This window comes from Triplophysa dalaica, chromosome 2 (assembly GCF_015846415.1).
Source record: "Triplophysa dalaica isolate WHDGS20190420 chromosome 2, ASM1584641v1, whole genome shotgun sequence".
In the NCBI taxonomy this organism is placed as follows: domain Eukaryota; kingdom Metazoa; phylum Chordata; class Actinopteri; order Cypriniformes; family Nemacheilidae; genus Triplophysa; species Triplophysa dalaica.
In genome coordinates this window covers 24,893,371-24,912,588 of record NC_079543.1, presented here as the reverse complement: position 1 = coordinate 24,912,588, position 19,218 = coordinate 24,893,371, and positions in this window count along the sequence as shown.

Here is a 19,218-nt window from a genome sequence, read left to right as displayed (position 1 = left end):
TGTTTGCTCTGCACGAGGCCGAGTTTATAGGAAAAGTAATGAGACAGGCAGAATCGTCTCCAGGGGGGAGTGTGCTGCTACTTCAGCGAGGAGAAACATGAATGTTTTAGTGTACTTATGAGTGTGGAAGAGATGAGTGTAAAGGAAATATGGGCTATATTTCACAGTGGCACAGGCCTATGTGAGCTGAATGTCTGAACCATTATCTAATGCACAAGCTCACTAGGGATCCAGCAAGCACGAGTGGGCATAATTTACTCAGACAAACAATGAATTGATTCATACTAAATGAATTGATGATACTACTACAGCCTCACGTCTGGTCAGTCTTCCAGTGCGATTGCCTGTTCCTGCACGCATTATGACCCTGTTTATAGATTTAGGAAGTAGAAAGTTTTCATTTCGTGCCTCGAGACTCATTATAAATGAAGAAGGGAGGAGTGCAAATTGTTTTTACGCTATTATCTGTCCGCGCGCAGCAATTTCTCCTGCTAATTACGAAGGTGTTGCTTCTCATTGACAGCCGGCTGCTGATTTTCAATTTAACTGATCATCATACATTCATTTCTCCGCGTGATAAACCTACAAGGCCGCCATGCCCCGGGTGGAGAGCGGAGGAGATGCAGAGAGAGGGGGGTAGTGGAGAGTGCGCCTGTCAGGACGAGTTAATGGGGGAAGTGTATGCGCCAATGAGTGCGGATCAGGCAGCTAATTTACCACCTCCCGTAGCCCTATATCTCCGTATCTCATTTCCTCTTCTCTCCCGGGAGAGATTGCCACCCTGGAGCCGCGCGCGCAGACACCGGGCCAAGGGGTTGTCTTCTTGCAACACACCCAAGCTTTAACGCCAATGAAGTCGGAAATACTCAACAATAATAAAAGATTAATTTATGCTAATTGAGTTAAGTTTAATTACATCTCCTGTTTTCATTTAATAGAAACAACACGATATGCACAATTCATTATTACGTCAATCGGATAAGCGCATTCGGTTCCAAGTTGCAAGATGCTTTTAAACAAAGGTTATTAAAAGGTTTTAAACATTGTAAACATTTACACCCTTAGGAAAATTTACTATGGTTTAATTAAAGCAACAGGGGAGTAACCAGGTTTTGGCATATTGATTACCTAATTAGATTGATTTCTGTTTCTGTAGTTAGACAATGGTGCAGTTTTGGTTACTATGGTTTTCCGACAAATAATACCAAAAACAATAAAGCTGAAGCAATGTTCATTTTAGGAAGAAAGGTCAGAATCTTTCTTTTGCACGAATGATCTTGGAAAAATGCTCTTCAGACTATAAAATGGCTCTTTCGAGAACTTTTCTCTGAAAGGTTCTTTGTGGAACCAAAAGAACCTTTAAAGCACCGTTACATAATTTACCCAACCAATCTCTCCTCGCTTTCATATTTGACCTCTATGTTTTATCGAGCGATTACGTGCTTCTGCTGAGCATATGTCTGTCTGTCTGTCGTGCTCATATATAGGGATGCTTTTTATGAGTTGCGCTGCTCAAGGGGTTTGCGCAATTTCCTCGGTCGTGTCTTCAGGCCTTGGTAATTTGATAGATAAATCAAGTGCGTTTTGGGCTCAGGTTTAGCCGTTCAAGGCCGGTGATTGATTCGGGACCCGAGGTATACAGGGTCACTGACAGTCTGGATAAATTAGACCAGTTCTAATGAGACCAGATTATTTCAACAGCCTGCGACCGGCGTGAAAAATAAGATCTACCACATCCTGAGGTGTCAAATCGATTCAAGATCAACGCGCAAACACGTATGGTCTCATATATTTGTCCACGAATGGGCTCATTGTTTAATTGGACTTAAAATCGGACTATCATATTAAACTGTCACAATTAATCTAGTCAGAGCAGATGGTAATTGAAGAATGTTTTCATTTTTAGATGTGGCATTAGGTCTATGTATGAATGTGGACTTAGATAGTTGAATCAGCCTAACATTGTGAGCATTGTCAGTGCTCACAAGTAGCTCATTTGTGTGTAAGATTTTATAAATATTCTGATGAGGCGCTTTATAAATCTGCCATGTTGGGTAAGGTTAAAAACTCTCCGTGTGAAGGGAGGAATAGAGTGGAAAATATGGTTATTCAAATAGACTGTTGGATGCCTTCAAACTTTCCCCTTTCTAAACAAAACGTTCATTATAACGCTGAAAAAATCAAGACGTACGCGCAAAATATTAATATTACGCACGCGCTGTATATTCCTATTTAATAGGCTACTTTTGTACCGTGACACTTTATTTATTCAATAAACGACAAGAAATAATTTTTGTGTGTCGAACAATAATGGAAAAGGCATGACTGTTAAATCGTAAAAATTGAATTAAGGCGCTGAATTGGATGCACAGCAAACATGTATTAAAAGTTGGCATAAATTGAAATGTTCAGCATTGTAATTTTGTTTTAAAATCGATTTCACGGATTCTCGTTATTATAAAAGTTCATCCAAAACGAGTCTGTTTTCGCACCTCCCAATACAACCCGACCTGAATAGAATCCCTTCTATATCCTTCAGAAAATCAGTTTTTAATAAAGCCAAACGTTAAAAAACGAAAGTCGCTTTTATTTACTGTAAAGCAGAACTATTTCTTTAAATTGACCCCGCCTCTGTGTGGGACATGTTAGTGTTGGTAACAACCTCACACCAGCCACTCAGATTCTCCAGCCTTGTTCTGTTATTATCACCTGACCAAAAGTGTTTCATTATAAGCTTCTCCAATTACCCAATAGATGATCACTGGCGGGTGAGCCTGCACACACAGTGGGGTTAACCCTGTGTATACCATATTCACTTGAAATAATTTAAATGCTATATGAACTGACCATTGGAATCCAAACATGGATTTGAAAAATCTCATGCAAGGTGTTAGAGCAGTCATCTGTAAACTGGTTGAGGTGTTTGCATATAACCCATGTGGAGAAGTAGCAGATTGGCACACTCTGAGGCTCGGCTATCTTTATTTTGTGCCAGGGGAGTGCCAGGGCAGGGTATAGCAAAGCAGCTGGGCTAGATCTTCCACACACACATGCCCTCATATACCCCTGGCCTGGCAACTATCAGCAGGGGACCATGCTGGTAATGACCTGGGCAAAGGGAATCGAAGGAAATGGGTCAAGAGTTAGATCGAGATGAAAAATGTGAAAACAGAACAGGGCAAAAAGGATAAAAATTATGCACTGTTGAAAAAGAAAAACAGTCAGACGAAAAACCTGTTGGTCAATGGTTAGGATGAGAAATCAAATGCACATTTGGCATCACTGCTTTTACAAGTAACTCAAAAACAACATAAATCCCAAAACAACATGAGGAACATCTGTATAAAACAAAATATGTATTTGTCATAAGATACTAATAAAATAAAAACACATGTTAGCATTGCAGTTGGTGAAAACGCTTTGCAAATATAAAGGCATCTTTCATGATTTACAAAGTATTGTAATTTTTTTATATATTTTTAATGATAGTTATTTCCATATTTTCTGTCTTTGCTATCTATCCTCTCAATTCTACTTATTATCCGTTTTGTCTTAAAAAAAGTACAATCACATAATTAAATGCTTTTTGTTTACAGGAAAGCAAAACTATTAAAATAAGATATATTTTACAGTAAAAAATATAGAAGGTGTTGTCAATTTGATTAGGCCTTAAAATTAGCACAGTCAGGTCTGCTTGTTAAATGGGCATTCCCAATACAGCAAAAACAACAATGATTAAAAAAAATTACATTAAACCCAATTAATTAGTTTTAATTTCATTCTAAATGCACTGAAGTGCTTGTTAAACGGAGGATGAGGCGTACTAAAAATGCCAACCTCCGCACACACGCTCGCATACACACACACTCGTGAGGAATGGTAAATAAACAGCTTAAGCTTGCTTTCCGGTGGAATGGGCAACAGACTCCCTTGGTGGCACCCGGCAACCATAATCTGGCGTAAATAATGACATCTCTCTTCACGGCCGCGAGCTTCAGCCAAATTAAGACACGCACACACGCGCACACGTGGACGTACACACATATACACAGACAAAGAGCTCTAGCCAGTATCACTAATTATTTACTTTGGGTTGGACTACGCTGACCCCCTGGCCACACCGAGGCCTGCCAGCACCAGCAGGGAGAGATGAGTTGAGCATCTGCTGAGAGAGAGAGAGAGAGAGAGAGAGAGAGCTTTAGTCTGTTGTTTAGTGTTCTTGAATGAGATATCAGACCGACCCACAGGTGTGTGTAATTGATGATAAAAAGTGACTTGAGTTTTTTTTTTATAATTTGCAGTTGTAAGTACAGTGCAAATATTTGAGCAAATGCATTTGAGTCCCAAAACACATACAAATTTTTGACTCGTTTCTCCTGGAAACTGCAAAAATTTGGATGTTGAGGTACTTAATGAGACAAATTCTGTGATCATTTACTCACCCTCGTGCCATTCCAAACCTGTGGAACTAACATGGTAGGAAATGGTGCCCCAGAACTCTTTGGTTTCCCACATTCTTCAAAATATCTTCTTTTCCATTTAACAGAACAAAGAAATTCATACAGGTTTGGTACAACTTGAGGGGGAGTAATGAAGGAAATTAGATTTTGGGGTGAATTATCCCTTTCATTTTATGAACACTAGTTTTAAAGTGAATCAATGACTTGATCAAAAATAATCTCTCTTGTATATGTAACCGGAACGAACCACACCTGCACTAGGCGGGCTTTGAACCGGGTCGTTTCGGCATGGGAGTCGGGCGCTCTAGTGAGGAGGCTAAAGACCACAGTCTCTAGCGTCTGTCGCTAGAGAGTCCTTGAGGTCGGGAAGTGAGGTTTACATACTGCACAGCTCTACACTAGCTTGCCTCCGTTACATATAGAAATTATAAACGTTTGAAAATGAGTGCACACATGGATGCGTCACATGGGCTTTAGGCCAGCGTTGCTCATACAGTATGCACAATTCAATAGCGTCTAACGTTTCACAGTTTTATTTGAAAAATCGTATTTCTGTATTAATTTTCTCTGGTGCGGGTCAGTAGGCACAGTGTGTCCTACAATTAAAAAGAGGTTGATGTGAGGCTCTTTACCTCAAGCTCTTTCCTTCTCTCTCTCTCTCTTTCTCTCTTTTAACCTCTATCTGTTAGGGATAACATGGACAAAAGAGATAGATACACTTATCTATTACTATTTTCTAAATATTCCCTTATCACTGTCTTCAAAGAACTTTGGTAGATACATTCAAAAAAATGCACTGGGTCAAATGAGGACTAACCCTGCTATTGGCATAAAATAACCCAGAAAAGTGTTTGTATTTAACTCAACAATGGGTTTAAACATCCCAGCATTTGGGTTGAAACAACCCAGCATAGGTTATTTTCCAACCCACTAGCTGGATTCTCCTCATTTCACCTGACGCTGGATTGAAAATAAACCAGCATTGTTTAGTGTAGAATCCATAAGTGCATTAAAGGGAATACTTCACCCAAAAATTTACATTTATTCCCTCACCCTCAGATTGTTCCAAACTTGTATACATTGCGTTGTTTTGCTAAACACACAGGAGGATATTTAGAAGAATGGCAGATCTCGCCCTCCATTTTCTCCCATAGTTTTTTTTCCCCTATGCGGGGTGAAATTTTTCCAAATTTCTTCCTATGTGTTCAGCAAAACAAAGAAATTCATGCAGGTTTGGAACAATCTGAGGGTGAGTATCCCTTTAATGTACACAGAAACCACAATTGAAATGGTTTATCCACAACATGAGACATATACAGTAAACAATAGATAGACAGACATTTAGACATAGACAGAATGCTGTACTGACAAACAAGCAAGTCATCAATAAATACATTTTCATTCAAGATACTCAGAACTACAACGCAAGATAGTAAAAATCAGCAGAATTATCTTGTGCCAAGCCACCGTTACTTCAGAAGTACCATCACGTTTTTCATAAAGTTCATGTAACAATCAAGACATAATAAACAATGTTTATGATATTGTTGCACATTGGTGATGTGAGACTGAACAGTATATTTCAGCATTGCTTGTTCAGTTGAACTCAGCTGCTAAATATGGCATCTAAATACCAATAACCATCATGACAATGTTGAGTTTATAGGTCAAAATTCTTCTCAAAATGATGTTCTACACACAAAGTTCACCTGCCGCTTGATAAATGAATGATTCACTCACTACAATCATTAAATTAATGACTACTGTGTTAATTCATAACTTCCAGTCTAATTGAGTCATTAGTATTAATAACTTGAGTAAAAAACAAATGAATAAACCTGTAGTCATTAATAAACTTCTCATGATAAATGCACAATATGATTCCATCTCTCTCTCTCTCTCTCTCTCTCTCTCTCTCTCTCTCTCTCACACACACACACACACACACAAACGCTTGTGTTTACATGGGCGTCATTCCATAGACGCAATGTTTTCTTTAACTGTACTAACTGCATATCATTTTCCCTACCCCTAAACCTAACACAAAACTTTCTGCTCTTTTAGATTTTCAAAAAAGTTAATTCTGTATGATTTATAACCTTATTTCTTCATGGGGACCAAAAAATGTCCAAGGATTTTGGATATTGCCATCTTTGTGGGGACATTTTGTCCCCATACCGTAAGCTTTACCCTACCCCCACACACACACACACACATTTTCCCATGTTTTATTGAGACATTCCATAGACTTCCATTGATCTTACATCAAGCTTATGATACATGCTATCCTCTAACCCTACATTTGGGTCACATATGTCCAAACAGCTGCTGGTGAAATCATGTCAATCATTTTCATCTACATCAGTGCTATTGCTAAGGCAAAGCGGCAAAATGTATAAAAATGTTGGAGGCAGTCGTGGCCTAATGGTTAGAGGGTTGGACTCGTGACCAGAAGGTTGCCAGGTTCGATTCTCAGGTCAGGCGGGTAACGATTGAGGTGTCCTTGAGCAAGGCACCTAACCCCTACTTGCTCCCAGGGCGCTGCAGCGATAGCTGCCCACTGCTCTGGGTGTATGTGTGTTCACCACTTGCTGTGCGTGTGTTAACTACTCTCTGGATGGGTAAAAGCAGAGGTATATCTCCGATATGGGTCACCATAACTGACAAAATCGGTCACTTTCACTTTTCTTTTTTTTCAAAAGTAAGGCCACATACAGTACACACACAATGTAAAAAACCTTTACCTGAAATGGACCAAACATTTTACCACAAGGTAGGGTTTACTAGGACCGCACATATACATATAAGATCACTAAAGGTGGGATTTTGGGAATGCTGGTGTACAGTACCACCGAGAACAAGTTTTTAAAGCCAGACAAGTGCACAAAACCATACAGTCACCCTTTCTATAGCACAGCTCTCAATGTACAAGTAGTACTTATCATTCAGCGCTATTGGCCTTCTAGGCAAAGCAGTACATCGGCTTCCAGAATTAGGCGTGACTAATGTTAGGCTGAACTCTGCCCAGGCAGCTAGGTTGAGCAGACACAGTAATAACAGCCATAGCTCATTTACTGCGCAACCTACCAAAGACATCACACCGCTTCGCTTCTACACATACACCAGCACACGTATGTCCTCACACATTTTATATGCGTTATCTTTGTGAGTTGTGTTTGGTCCCTAAAGGCTTCCAGGTTTGAATGTTATTTCCCTAAACGCTCAAGTGCTAAATGGGAGTTGATGCATCTTCCAGAGACTGTGAACGAGCTACGTGAATATTTAACACTAAACAACAAAGAGTGCGAGAGAAAGAGAGACAAAGATAGAGATAAACAGGTGGAGCGAGAGAGAGAGAGAGAGAGAGAGAGAGAGAGATGGCATATTTAGAATCACCTGGAAACCTTTTGATGTTTTGTCCACAGATTTTGTCACAAACACCAAGAAGCAAATGTCACCAATCCGACACATACACGCTCAAACACACACAGATATTGAAAGTATAAAGCCACCGAATCCATTTCCTCTTACCACACTATTTCTCCTACCTGTTAAATCAAAATGATCCCAAGTTAGGTCACACACACACAACCGCACACACTCAAAACCAACACAATAATTGAAATATTTTCAACCTGATTAAACCCAAGGCCCCGGGCTATGCCAGTTGCTATGGCTCTGTGCCTTGGTTGCTAGGGGGAGTAAATCATGGTGCATTATTTGATTTTTGTAATAGATATGAAAGCTCGATTCGGCCGATTAAATGTCTTCCCGTCTAGCACCTACAAGACCCGAGGCGGCGAGCGAGAGAGTGGAAAACGGAAAAGAAATGGAGACTCGATACGGCTTCGAAATTGCAATAAAATGTTAATGGTTAATGGGAAATAATGTATAAAATGAAAATATCTCAATGCCTTTTAGTGCTACTGTTACCTATGACTATTTAGTAGAAATGCATTTATTACTTTATATACTGATTCACAGTGTGATAAAACAATCTATACTTTATCATGAAAACATTTATTTATGATTAAATATGAACGACTGTTAAGAGGAACTATGCTCCTTCAATGCAACTTTATCAGATTAAAAAATACTTCGTATTGCCAGTTAAAAACACATTTTATTGGTTTCTATTAAAAGATCCTCAGATTACATTGTGGTTTTCATTTTTATTTTCCTGAGCTCTTTTACATATAATTGCATATTACTGTACTGTACGTATACTTAAATATTATGTTTTTCTCCATTTTGTTTCCATTCTATATTATCGTTTAATTTAAATAATAACAGACTTTAGTACCAGCCCAGATGTTTAAAAAACTGGTATTTGTCCATTTTGATGATCTAACTGGTCAATTATGCAAAAACATAATACTATACAATTATGTTTACATTAATTATTATTATCCTTAACAACAATAAAAATTGTACCGTTGTTATTATAATTTTTTTTATTAAAATAATAATAATTTTTGTCTTGTCAGTTGCAATCGTATTCTACCAAGAGGCAAATTTTGACTGATTATATAAGCCCAAATATTGTGGGACTTTCTCAATTTACAACATTTCAGAAAATTTTAGATTTAGCAACAAAAAATACCTTTTTGCACAGAAAGCAACATATTTAGTTTTATCTTACAAAACAAACCTAAATGTTTGAGCACCTTTATTTTGCCATATTTTACAATTCTTTAATCCAATCTGACTTCTGTGTACTTGTTTATATTTTCAAAACTGTGAATAATGACGTACCCAAGTGAACGTTCCTGCTTCATGGATGAAGTGCAGTAGGACATCAGTAGCATCCAGAAAAGATGCTACAGGATCTGCTGAAGCTGTAAATGATGACAGGAACATGTGATTGGCAGCTATATAATTGCATTTTCAGTGTTGATGTGGATAAATGTGTATTGATGAATACCTGTCTTGAGTGTGTGAATATATGTTTGTACGTGAACTAATTAAAGCCTGACATCTAGCTTTGTTCATCCACTAAGATTGTAATTAGCAATGAGCTACGCTCTCAAAAGACAGTTCTAAAATACGCTACACAAATCACTATAATACTGCTGTTGACATGAGAGGCAGAGAACAGGGAGAGAGAGGGAAAAATGTGGGAGAGAGAAAAAGGAATGGTGTGAAAGCAGGCTTTGAGAGATTAGAAATTTACATATCTTAATAGACAACCACATACTCACATTCTTTCATCGGGAAAGTCCCCATGCAGCAGCGGAATTGTGGGTAGTGGACTGGCAAGGCGCTGAAACTGATTGTCTAATAGGACGCGCACACATACATACTCGAACACAATGCTACAACGTACAAGAATAGACCAACTCTGGCCTGACGGAACATTTCGCATTTTTGGAGCTAAGCAGAGTGCGCGTTATCCATAAAATGAAAAAGCATGTAAAAATAAAGTTGTGATTATTTGTATTTGAACGAGTTTTAACGAGTCTCGAGCAACAGAACAAAAAACGTGAATCTAGATGAATTAGCCAGTTTCATTTACATGTACACATATGCCAGCAATATATGAGGCACACTTATTACCAGGCTCTCATGTAAATGTAAGAAAAACACTTCTGACTGGTCAGTCATGACGTTCTGCAGTCAAATATAACTGTTTAATGCTTTTTAAGTATACTGAAGCGTAATTAACCATTGTAACTCGCAATTTTCAACATAATCGCACTGCAATTTTTAACTAATTTATGACGTGGCCTAATGTACAATTTGCATCGTACGAAATCGTAAATATAGTTACGAATTCCCATGAGATCTGGCTGCTGATTTCCCAAAACACATAATTGTACTAACTAACTTAGTCTTATAGCAAGTTTTACAATATAATTTGTACATTTTAGTATGATCTGTGTTCATTCCAGGGCTTCATTCTAATAATCACATGTTTCGGATCACAACGTACGAAAACATACAAAATCACAACCTATTACAGTTACGAATTCCCAAGCAAACAGGCTGTTGACTTCGTCCAGTACATAATTGTGCTAATAACCTCAATCTGATCGTAAATTGTACCTATTTTACGATGTGGCAAATTCCTTTGAATCATACAATATCATTGTACGTTTTATGGTCTGCTTTCATCCAACAGACCTAAGTTTAGGGATGTTGCTTCATTCTTTCTTCATTCTAATAAATTTCGAATCACATTGTACGAATTCATACGAAAGTACCAACTCGTAAAATAGTTACTTCTTACAGTTCATAATTGTGCTAACTAACTTGATCTCATAGAAAATTGTAGCTATTTTACTAAGTAAATTTTGCTAATTTATTTGAATTTGTATGGAATATATTTGAATGTGTACGAAATTTAAATTTGTATTCAATTAATATTTTAATTTGTATTAAATTAAATTTGCAAGATTTCCTTTTTTCCATTCATCCCAGGGACATACGATTTAGAGGCCACTCTTGCTCTATTCTAAAAATTGCAAGCTTTGGTTCACATCGTACAGAATAGGTTAGAAATCGACTAGTTATGTTTTCTGTGAAATCAGGCATGACATTAGCAAACTCAGCAAATTCTAATGTAATAACATAATACGCCTAAATATCATACAAATACTGCTATGACATTCATTTTAATGGTAGACATTTAATAACAAAAACTAATTTATTGTCTTTACAATAAATAATAGCTTTTAAGGCCTTACTTTAAAATGTGCTTAACCACCACATAATTTCCAAAATGTATTTCGCCCTACTGTAAATTGTTCTGGCAGGAAAGCCTGTTTCAACGTTAATGTAAAAAAGGAATAAATAAATTTATGCAGGCACATAGGATCTGTTTGGAATTATTAGCTATCTTAGTTGTGTGCATGTGTGCAAGTCTAGCAGTGTCTGACACTTTCCTCTCCCCTTGAGAATATGACCTCTTCCCCAGTCTCACTTGGTAATTGGCTAACTAATGTGTAAAGATGGAGGCGCGGGTGAAAAGATACTCAACCGAAAAAATACCACGATTGTGCAAGAGTAAGGGTAATGCAACTAGTGGGTTTATTCAATTTCAAATCGCTGCTTTGCCTTCATTTCCGTTTGTAAATTCTTCCTTGTTAACCCCGCTTATCTTATTGAAAGGTTGTCGATACCAACGGAAACAAATGACAACGTTTATGTTCGCGCGTGTCCTCTCTCGTCTCTCGGGCAGAGTGTGCGATTGCTCTCAGAACGGGCGCTCTAAACTGTCTTGGCAGGTGTTGATTGGAGGTCATTGGTATTGGCGTAGTCTGGATGCTTGGATCAATAAAACACTCCAATGTCTTTATCTACCACCTAACAGCTATTAGGATGTGAAGAAAGAGAATGAGACCGACACCTGAGGGCGTGCAAGTGACTGTATGCGTTTTGGTCACTTTCTATAATATGATTCTATTGTAACTTGAGTTGAAAGGATGTAAAGTACTGCGGAGGAAAGCGTCTTACCGTAAACCAGAATGTACAACATGGGCTGTGTATGTGTGTTCAGATGAATGAATGAGTTGATGCGGATGGTTGCACATGCACATTTCCTCCGTTAAGCGTTGGTCCCATGAGCAGATCAGGTAAAATCCAATCAGCAGTAAATGATTGAGATATTACAGCTGCTGTTCTTTTGCTCAAACTTATTAGTAGCCATTAAACAAGACTGGCAGCTTAGATTACACTAAACCTGCTCTTAATTCGATGTGTGGTAGTGAAGAAGAGAATGTGAAGTGGGGGAAGAATCAAATTAGGAGGTGAGAGATACAGATTAGACGGATTAGAGCTAAAGTAACTGCCGGACATCATGTTTCCTTTTAAGTCGACTTGTGTCCATTGTTCAGCTGTGTTCTTGTTAAAGCAAACTGGGTTAGCAAACAACGATGGCTATAAACGACTCTGTTACTCAGGAGGTAACAGAGTGGAAAACATGTTCTAGGAACGAGACGAACTGCCTTGCATAAACACATACAAAGAGAAAGGTTTGTTTCAGTATAATAGAGAGGACATCTGGTAGTATACCATTGTTTTTATACAAGGCTGGGGAGATGTTCTATTCACTAACCTCAGCTTGGTTGGTTTGTCTTATATGAGCTTTTTACTAGTGAGGAACACCTTATGAATTTGCTCATGAAATCATTTTTGACATATTTGACATTATAGTAGTGATCGTACAGTATATTTCCTTAAGTCACCATGAAATCTTATTTTCTTTATGGAATGCTCTAGTGCTTATTATAAATGATTTATCCAGGGGGTCATTTATCGTTTTTTTATTTCATGTAACACAGTTTTATTTTATAAAAAATCCATTTGACAAAATCCCACCCTCATGTGATTCAAACCTTAAGAAGATTTCAAAGTGACAACATAAACAGACGCTACTGCACATGCACGCGTTCGTGGACTGCCCTTAACTTCCGGTAGACATTCACAAACAATGGAGTGCCTGTAGATTATTTCTGATAACAAGCAATAGAAACCGATGAGAATCATTTCTTAGCTAGACTTGTCTTTCCAATATTTTGAATTTAAACCCAAAGCCATTTTCTTTAAAGATGGGTCAACACACGCAGCTTCTTCAAATCTCAAATTAATCTTGAGTACCTATACAGTAGTATTGGATACATCACGTCTTCGAAGAGTATTTAGTGTGATAAAATCTATAAAAGAGAGATACAGCTACGATTGTTTCCGGAAAAAGACGAGATACCAGAGGCAGCACACAATACCTCATCGCATTATCCCTTCGTGTTGTTTACATTATGCACGTTGGGACCTCACCATCTATCAGTTTCAAAAAATCTCCAAATCCAGCATTATATCCACCGTTTATATAACATTCATCACCGAAATGCAGTGAGCAAACATACACAGCTAAACTGTTTCAGCCGTGTGAAGTGGCATTGATGGGCGTGCTCTTTCTCTCACGCTAGCGTGTGGGCATGATCTTTCGCTTGGTGGATGACGCGTGGGCGTGCTTTTCTGAGAGAATGGCCAAAAAAAGGAATAGGATCCCAATTACGAAACAGGGATCCAGACTTATAAAAAACTTTCCGAAACAAATTGGAGTGCTGGGGGAGTCTATTGAGCAAACAAATACTACATCATACATCCAACTCATTTTTTAACAAGGATGAGAAGCAAGCACGTTTAACATTGTAAAGAAGTCAGAATGCATGAAATAGTATGTAACCCCATCTTTAAATGTGACCAAACTACAGGACCCATTCGCCAAATTGTTTATTTAATTGAACATACAACATAATTCAACAATTATTATACAATAAAATAATAATATAAATGAATATTAACATAAATTAAATAAAATATAAATGTTATATTGTTAGCTAGTCAAACACAGACCAGAAGTTGACTTCAGTCTCGGCGCGCGTGTCCGATGAAACGGTTTATATGACTTATATGATTTTCATTTTTTTCTGTCACATGTTTACAGAATCTGCCAATCTCTTCCAAAAATACCAATGAATACCGAGTGCCTTTCCAAATACAAAAACACACAAATGGAAAAAAAACTTTTATACAATTCAAACACAAATCATTATCTTGTAATCAATAACAATTGCTTTGTTAGCCTCTGTGTGGGTGGAGCTTCATGTATGACTACACAAAAGATTTAAAACGTTCTGTCTGCAATATTTTGATATGCACGGTAAAATGTGGCTGTATGGATATTTGAATCCTGGTCACATTAATAAGGTAATCCGAGGACTACATCCTATCATCTCAAGACAACCCGGGCCCCTGCGACTCAAACCAATTTAATCTGCATTTTCACATTAAACATGATCTGTGAAACCTCTGAGCCGATGAAAACAATGGAAATTCACGCTTTGATTGCTAAGTGTTAGCTATGAACAATAAAATAATATAAAAATCTGAAGAACTTAATGCAATTCTAAATATGATCATTTCTGACAAAATATTTAGAATTCAGCTGAAATGATGAATATTTATTTCATAACATTTATCTGTTTATTTTAACCATTTTCATGATACGTTTGAAACTGATCTTTTTCAAAAATCTAGATTTTGGTATTTGTAGCGATGAGAATGGAAGGAAGTGGGAATACTTAAGTTGTTTAAGGCTATGCAAGTGAAGCACTAAGGGCTAAAGCAGTTTTTTGATGTGTAAAAATTGCACCTCTTTGATGTTCCTGCTGCTTTTTGAATCCCGTTTGATAAGCTTGTCAGTCACCTCATCTACAGTAATTACCGTCTCTTCTCGTATCCCTGTAGATGAATAGACTAGACAGCCTCTGCCATGCTGATGTCACTTGCGAAAAGAACGTCATTACGTTTATCAACGAATCAATTAATCCCTCGGTTAATTTATAAAACACATTTTCTAATGTTATTTCCCCTTAGAATCAAACTGGGTACTTGGTTTTCCACAAGCTTTGATTTGACTGGCAGGCATCTGGATTACAAAAGGAAACCTTGCTTGCACCCTGAACCAGACAAACTGATTTAGATGATGACCAAGAAATTAAAAGGTTGTCATTATGCAATTTTTAATGTGTATGAAGTTTTCAGCTTTTCTTCCTACAGCAATATTTCGTAGTGACCATGGTCATGCTCCCAAAAGGATTATTAAAGTAGTATCATACAAAGTAGTTCAAGACGTAAAGGGATAGTATACCCCAAAATAAGCATTTAATCATTATTTACCACATTGGCACAACTGATAAGAACTGTTGCAGCGTTGTAAGGTGGCACTCTGAATTCAGTTTGCATTGTATCCTGTTTATCCAGAGATGTTTTATGTTGCCATAGGAACATTTTACACAAAGTGTCTATATGCATTCAAAACAAGTATTATTGTTTTGACATATTCATCTTACTCTCAGATCGGATGATGATTATTTAGATCAAAAGTACTCTCATGTTTGCCTTTACCAGATTAATAAAACGTATTCCTAAAAAGCATATTAGGTCAATTACATGCAGTCATAATCGCGCTAAACGTTCTATCCATTAGCCTGAAAGACCTCATATCTCTTTAAAGCACAAACTGACTACGCTAATGGTGTTTAAAATGCAAATGTTCAAATTCACTATCATTTGAGGTACTGCAATTATCACTTGGCATCATGATGAGTAAAGCTTCAGTTTATTAGAGATGTCAGTTATGATTTAATAACATTAAAATATGCATCTCTGGTATTCAGTAGTTAAACATATAAAACATGACAGCACGACTATGCAGGGGAATTAGCAATATACTATAATATATTATAATATTATCACATGAGGAGAAAATAGAGCAAAATATTCCATAATTCTCATTTTTAATGGCTCTCACCCAATAGAGTGGGTAAGGACAGACACTTATATAATCATTGTACACACAAAAAAACATCATATAGACAGTTTTAGCGGCAATGAAAAAATATACTGTAATATACAAATATTACTGTATGTGAAACTACCGGTAGACCTCCACAAAAAACAACAACAGTTCAGTAGTTTTCGTTTATTTTAATACAATTAATATGAAATAAAGTATATAAATTAAACATAAAACAAAATGTTATATTATAACCAAACACAGACAAGAATTAAAGTTCGGGCCAGGCGTCGCATCTGAGATAAACCGTCTATACAAAAACTGATTATGCAACTCTTAGATAAAATTAGCAATATTTTTTAATAAATACTGTCATTTTAACAGCTCGAGACGATGTGTCTGTGTTGACATCTGTTACTCAAAAAGCAATGAATAAAAACGTGTGTGTGGCTTTCATGTCATCTCTTCTCAACCCATCATATTTGACCCTGTCAATCAATCGTCGTGAGTGACAGCTGTCCACTGGTTCCCTGCATTCAGCCCATCACCGTGTTTAAAGTTTAGTGCCGGATAAAAAACTGAAAGAAATAGTAAATCAAACAGCACCATCTCCTCTAATCTCCGTTTTAATGTGTCTTTACAATCAGTTGACCTTGACTTCGTTTTCTTTTCCTTTCTATTTCAGTCTCTCTCTTTAAAGTGGAAAGAGATTGCTTGGGCTCCCAGTATCCAGGTCAATCAGCAGGGGGCTAAACACCACTGTGCCCTCGGAAAAATTCCCGTTTAGCTTCCGTTTACAGTGATTCTCGCGTTATTCGAAAAGACTCTGTACTCCGGAAAGCCAAAACGCCAGCCTGGATAAATGCCCATTATCCTGCAGTCCCGCTCCAGCAGCTCAGCCAATAAAACCCCAATCTTTCGCTAAACATTGGATATGTTAGTGTGTGCGGGTCCTGCTATAGGCTTTGCATTCTAATTCTCGGTTTGTCTGGGGTATGTTGTCTTTGGGTATTATAACATAATTGATGTGAGAGAATTGCTTGTGTGATCTATGGATAGCGGATGGGCGATACAAATGCAAAATGGTCTCTGCCTTTTCTTGACTGCTGTGCTAAATAATACAGTCATAGTGGCATGCTAGCCTTGGGTAAAATGGAACTCATAAGTGATCATTTCCTTGTGTTGTCCCCCCTTTTTGCTATAAAAACAATTAACCATCACAATTGAACTTTCTTACTCTATAATATCATCTATCGTCCAACAGACTGCTGACATTTATATAAATAGATGAGAGTAAATGAACAGATAAAAAAGGACATATTAAAAATGCAAATACTGAAGAAGGTGTACTTACTAATACTTACTAAAAAAGTGATCTAGTTTAAACATGTTTGGACTGTTTAAAGTCACAGTCATTCTTTTTAGCAAAAAACAACAACAAAATAAATAAATATATGGATGTCAGTGGGGGCCAATGTGATCCAGTTTAGTGTGGCCAGATGTATGAAGTCAATCTTTTTCAGCAAATAAATTTACAGATCTAAAATAAAACCCATTGAACAGAGAAATCCTGTGTTGATATACAAGAATACGGTGTGTGCCAAGTTGATAAATGACTTTGCAGTGTGTTTTCTTTGTCACACATAATCATTGAGGACGACGCAATAGAAACTAATGCTGTCTAATTATTACCTCCCATCTGTTGCATCACAGCATGTTTGGAGCGGGTGTGAGATAAGAGCATGCTGGGAAGCCATAGCCAACCTAATCATGTGTTTATTATATATTGCTTATGTATTCATAAGTCCTCTTTAATACTGTCCTATTTCTCAGTCTATAACATTTTTTCTTTACCACTATCAGTAAAATGTGCAATAAATTCTGGCATTTCCGGGATACACAATATCCAGTGTCCATGACTCCCATACAACACAAAAGTATGGGATTGGTCATCACATAATAGGCCAGTGAATAACAGAATTACTGTTATCAAACCAGCCTTGTTTTCTGCCCTGTTATAAAGACCATTTGTTAAATGGGTCCTGTGGTTTGGTTGAATAAAAAAAAACGTACGGTCCACTGATATCTAGCGGTTGAGCTTGGTATCGCGGTCTAAATTCAAAATATTGAAGACACAAGTTTAGACAAGTAAGGGTTCTTCTTGTTTTTTTGCTTGTTATCAGAAATAATCTACTGGCAGTATATTGTTTGTGAATGTATATGGGAAGTTAAGGGCAGTCCACGAATGCGCAGAGTGAGAGAGAGAGAGAGAGAGAGAGAGAGAGAGAGCATTTGTTCATTTGTTCGCTATGTCAAGGTGTTTGTTTCTTCACTGAATTTGGGTGATGAATGTTCTAAGAACGGTGAATATAAGGCTGGATTTGGAGATCGTTTGAAACTGATACTCAGCCTACCCATCCCCTCCGCACGCGCCGTATGATTTCGGAAGTAATCGTACAGATGTATCTATCTTTTGAAAATGTGATCAAACTAAATACTCTTCGAAGATACGACGTATGCAATACTACTTTATCGGTACTCAAAATTAATATGAGATTAGCAGAAACCCTGTGTGTTACGCCTGCTTTAAGGCATTGTTAGAGAGAAGTTCACCACAGCACTACATGACAATATAAAGAAAAACATAAATGGCCCTTAAACTAATTTTACACATAGTCATAAGAAAGTGATGCAGAAAGTACAGTTAGCAGGTGAACTGGCAAATTTACATTACATTTGATTAAGTTTGATTACATTGATGGACATGACCGACATTTTTACCCAAAGCAACCCAAATGTTCAGTGGGGATTCACACATTAAATCATTGTGACACTAGTTTTAAACGAACCATCTGAAACACACATGTTCATATATGAAGACAAGTTGCACATGTTCGGAGCAAAGAACATCAATTTCCCCTATCTGCAAGAGGTGAGAGTTCATCCAAATTGATCATCTTGACCTTGAAATTACTACCCTTTTCAGTGTACCCTTTGAATACATTTTTTTTAATTCTTAAAATTGATTTGACATCATTCTGGCCACCATAGTGAGGTTCATACAGCTGACATTTAAACTAACATAGAGTATATCAACCATTTCCTTGACTTAAAAATCTCTATGTATAAGGTTCTTTGTATAAAGTTTTCTGTCAAATTCATACAATTTAAGTGAAATTTTTAACAGAAAATTAGAGATCTGTGATATAACAATATGAGATTTTTGGCAGAGGGTTTGTCTATCTATTCAATATATAAACCATTTTCAATGTGATCAATGTTGAGATACAGAAACGCTTGTAATTTTTTAAAATTGCATTCTTCCAAAGTAAGAAACTGTGCTTCAGTAAATGAAGTATTCTGTTGGACAGAAGTAATTATAGGAGAAGAACAGACAAAATGTGCATATCTCGGCCAGTTTAACTGTTGAAATGCATGACATCATCCTTTCATTAA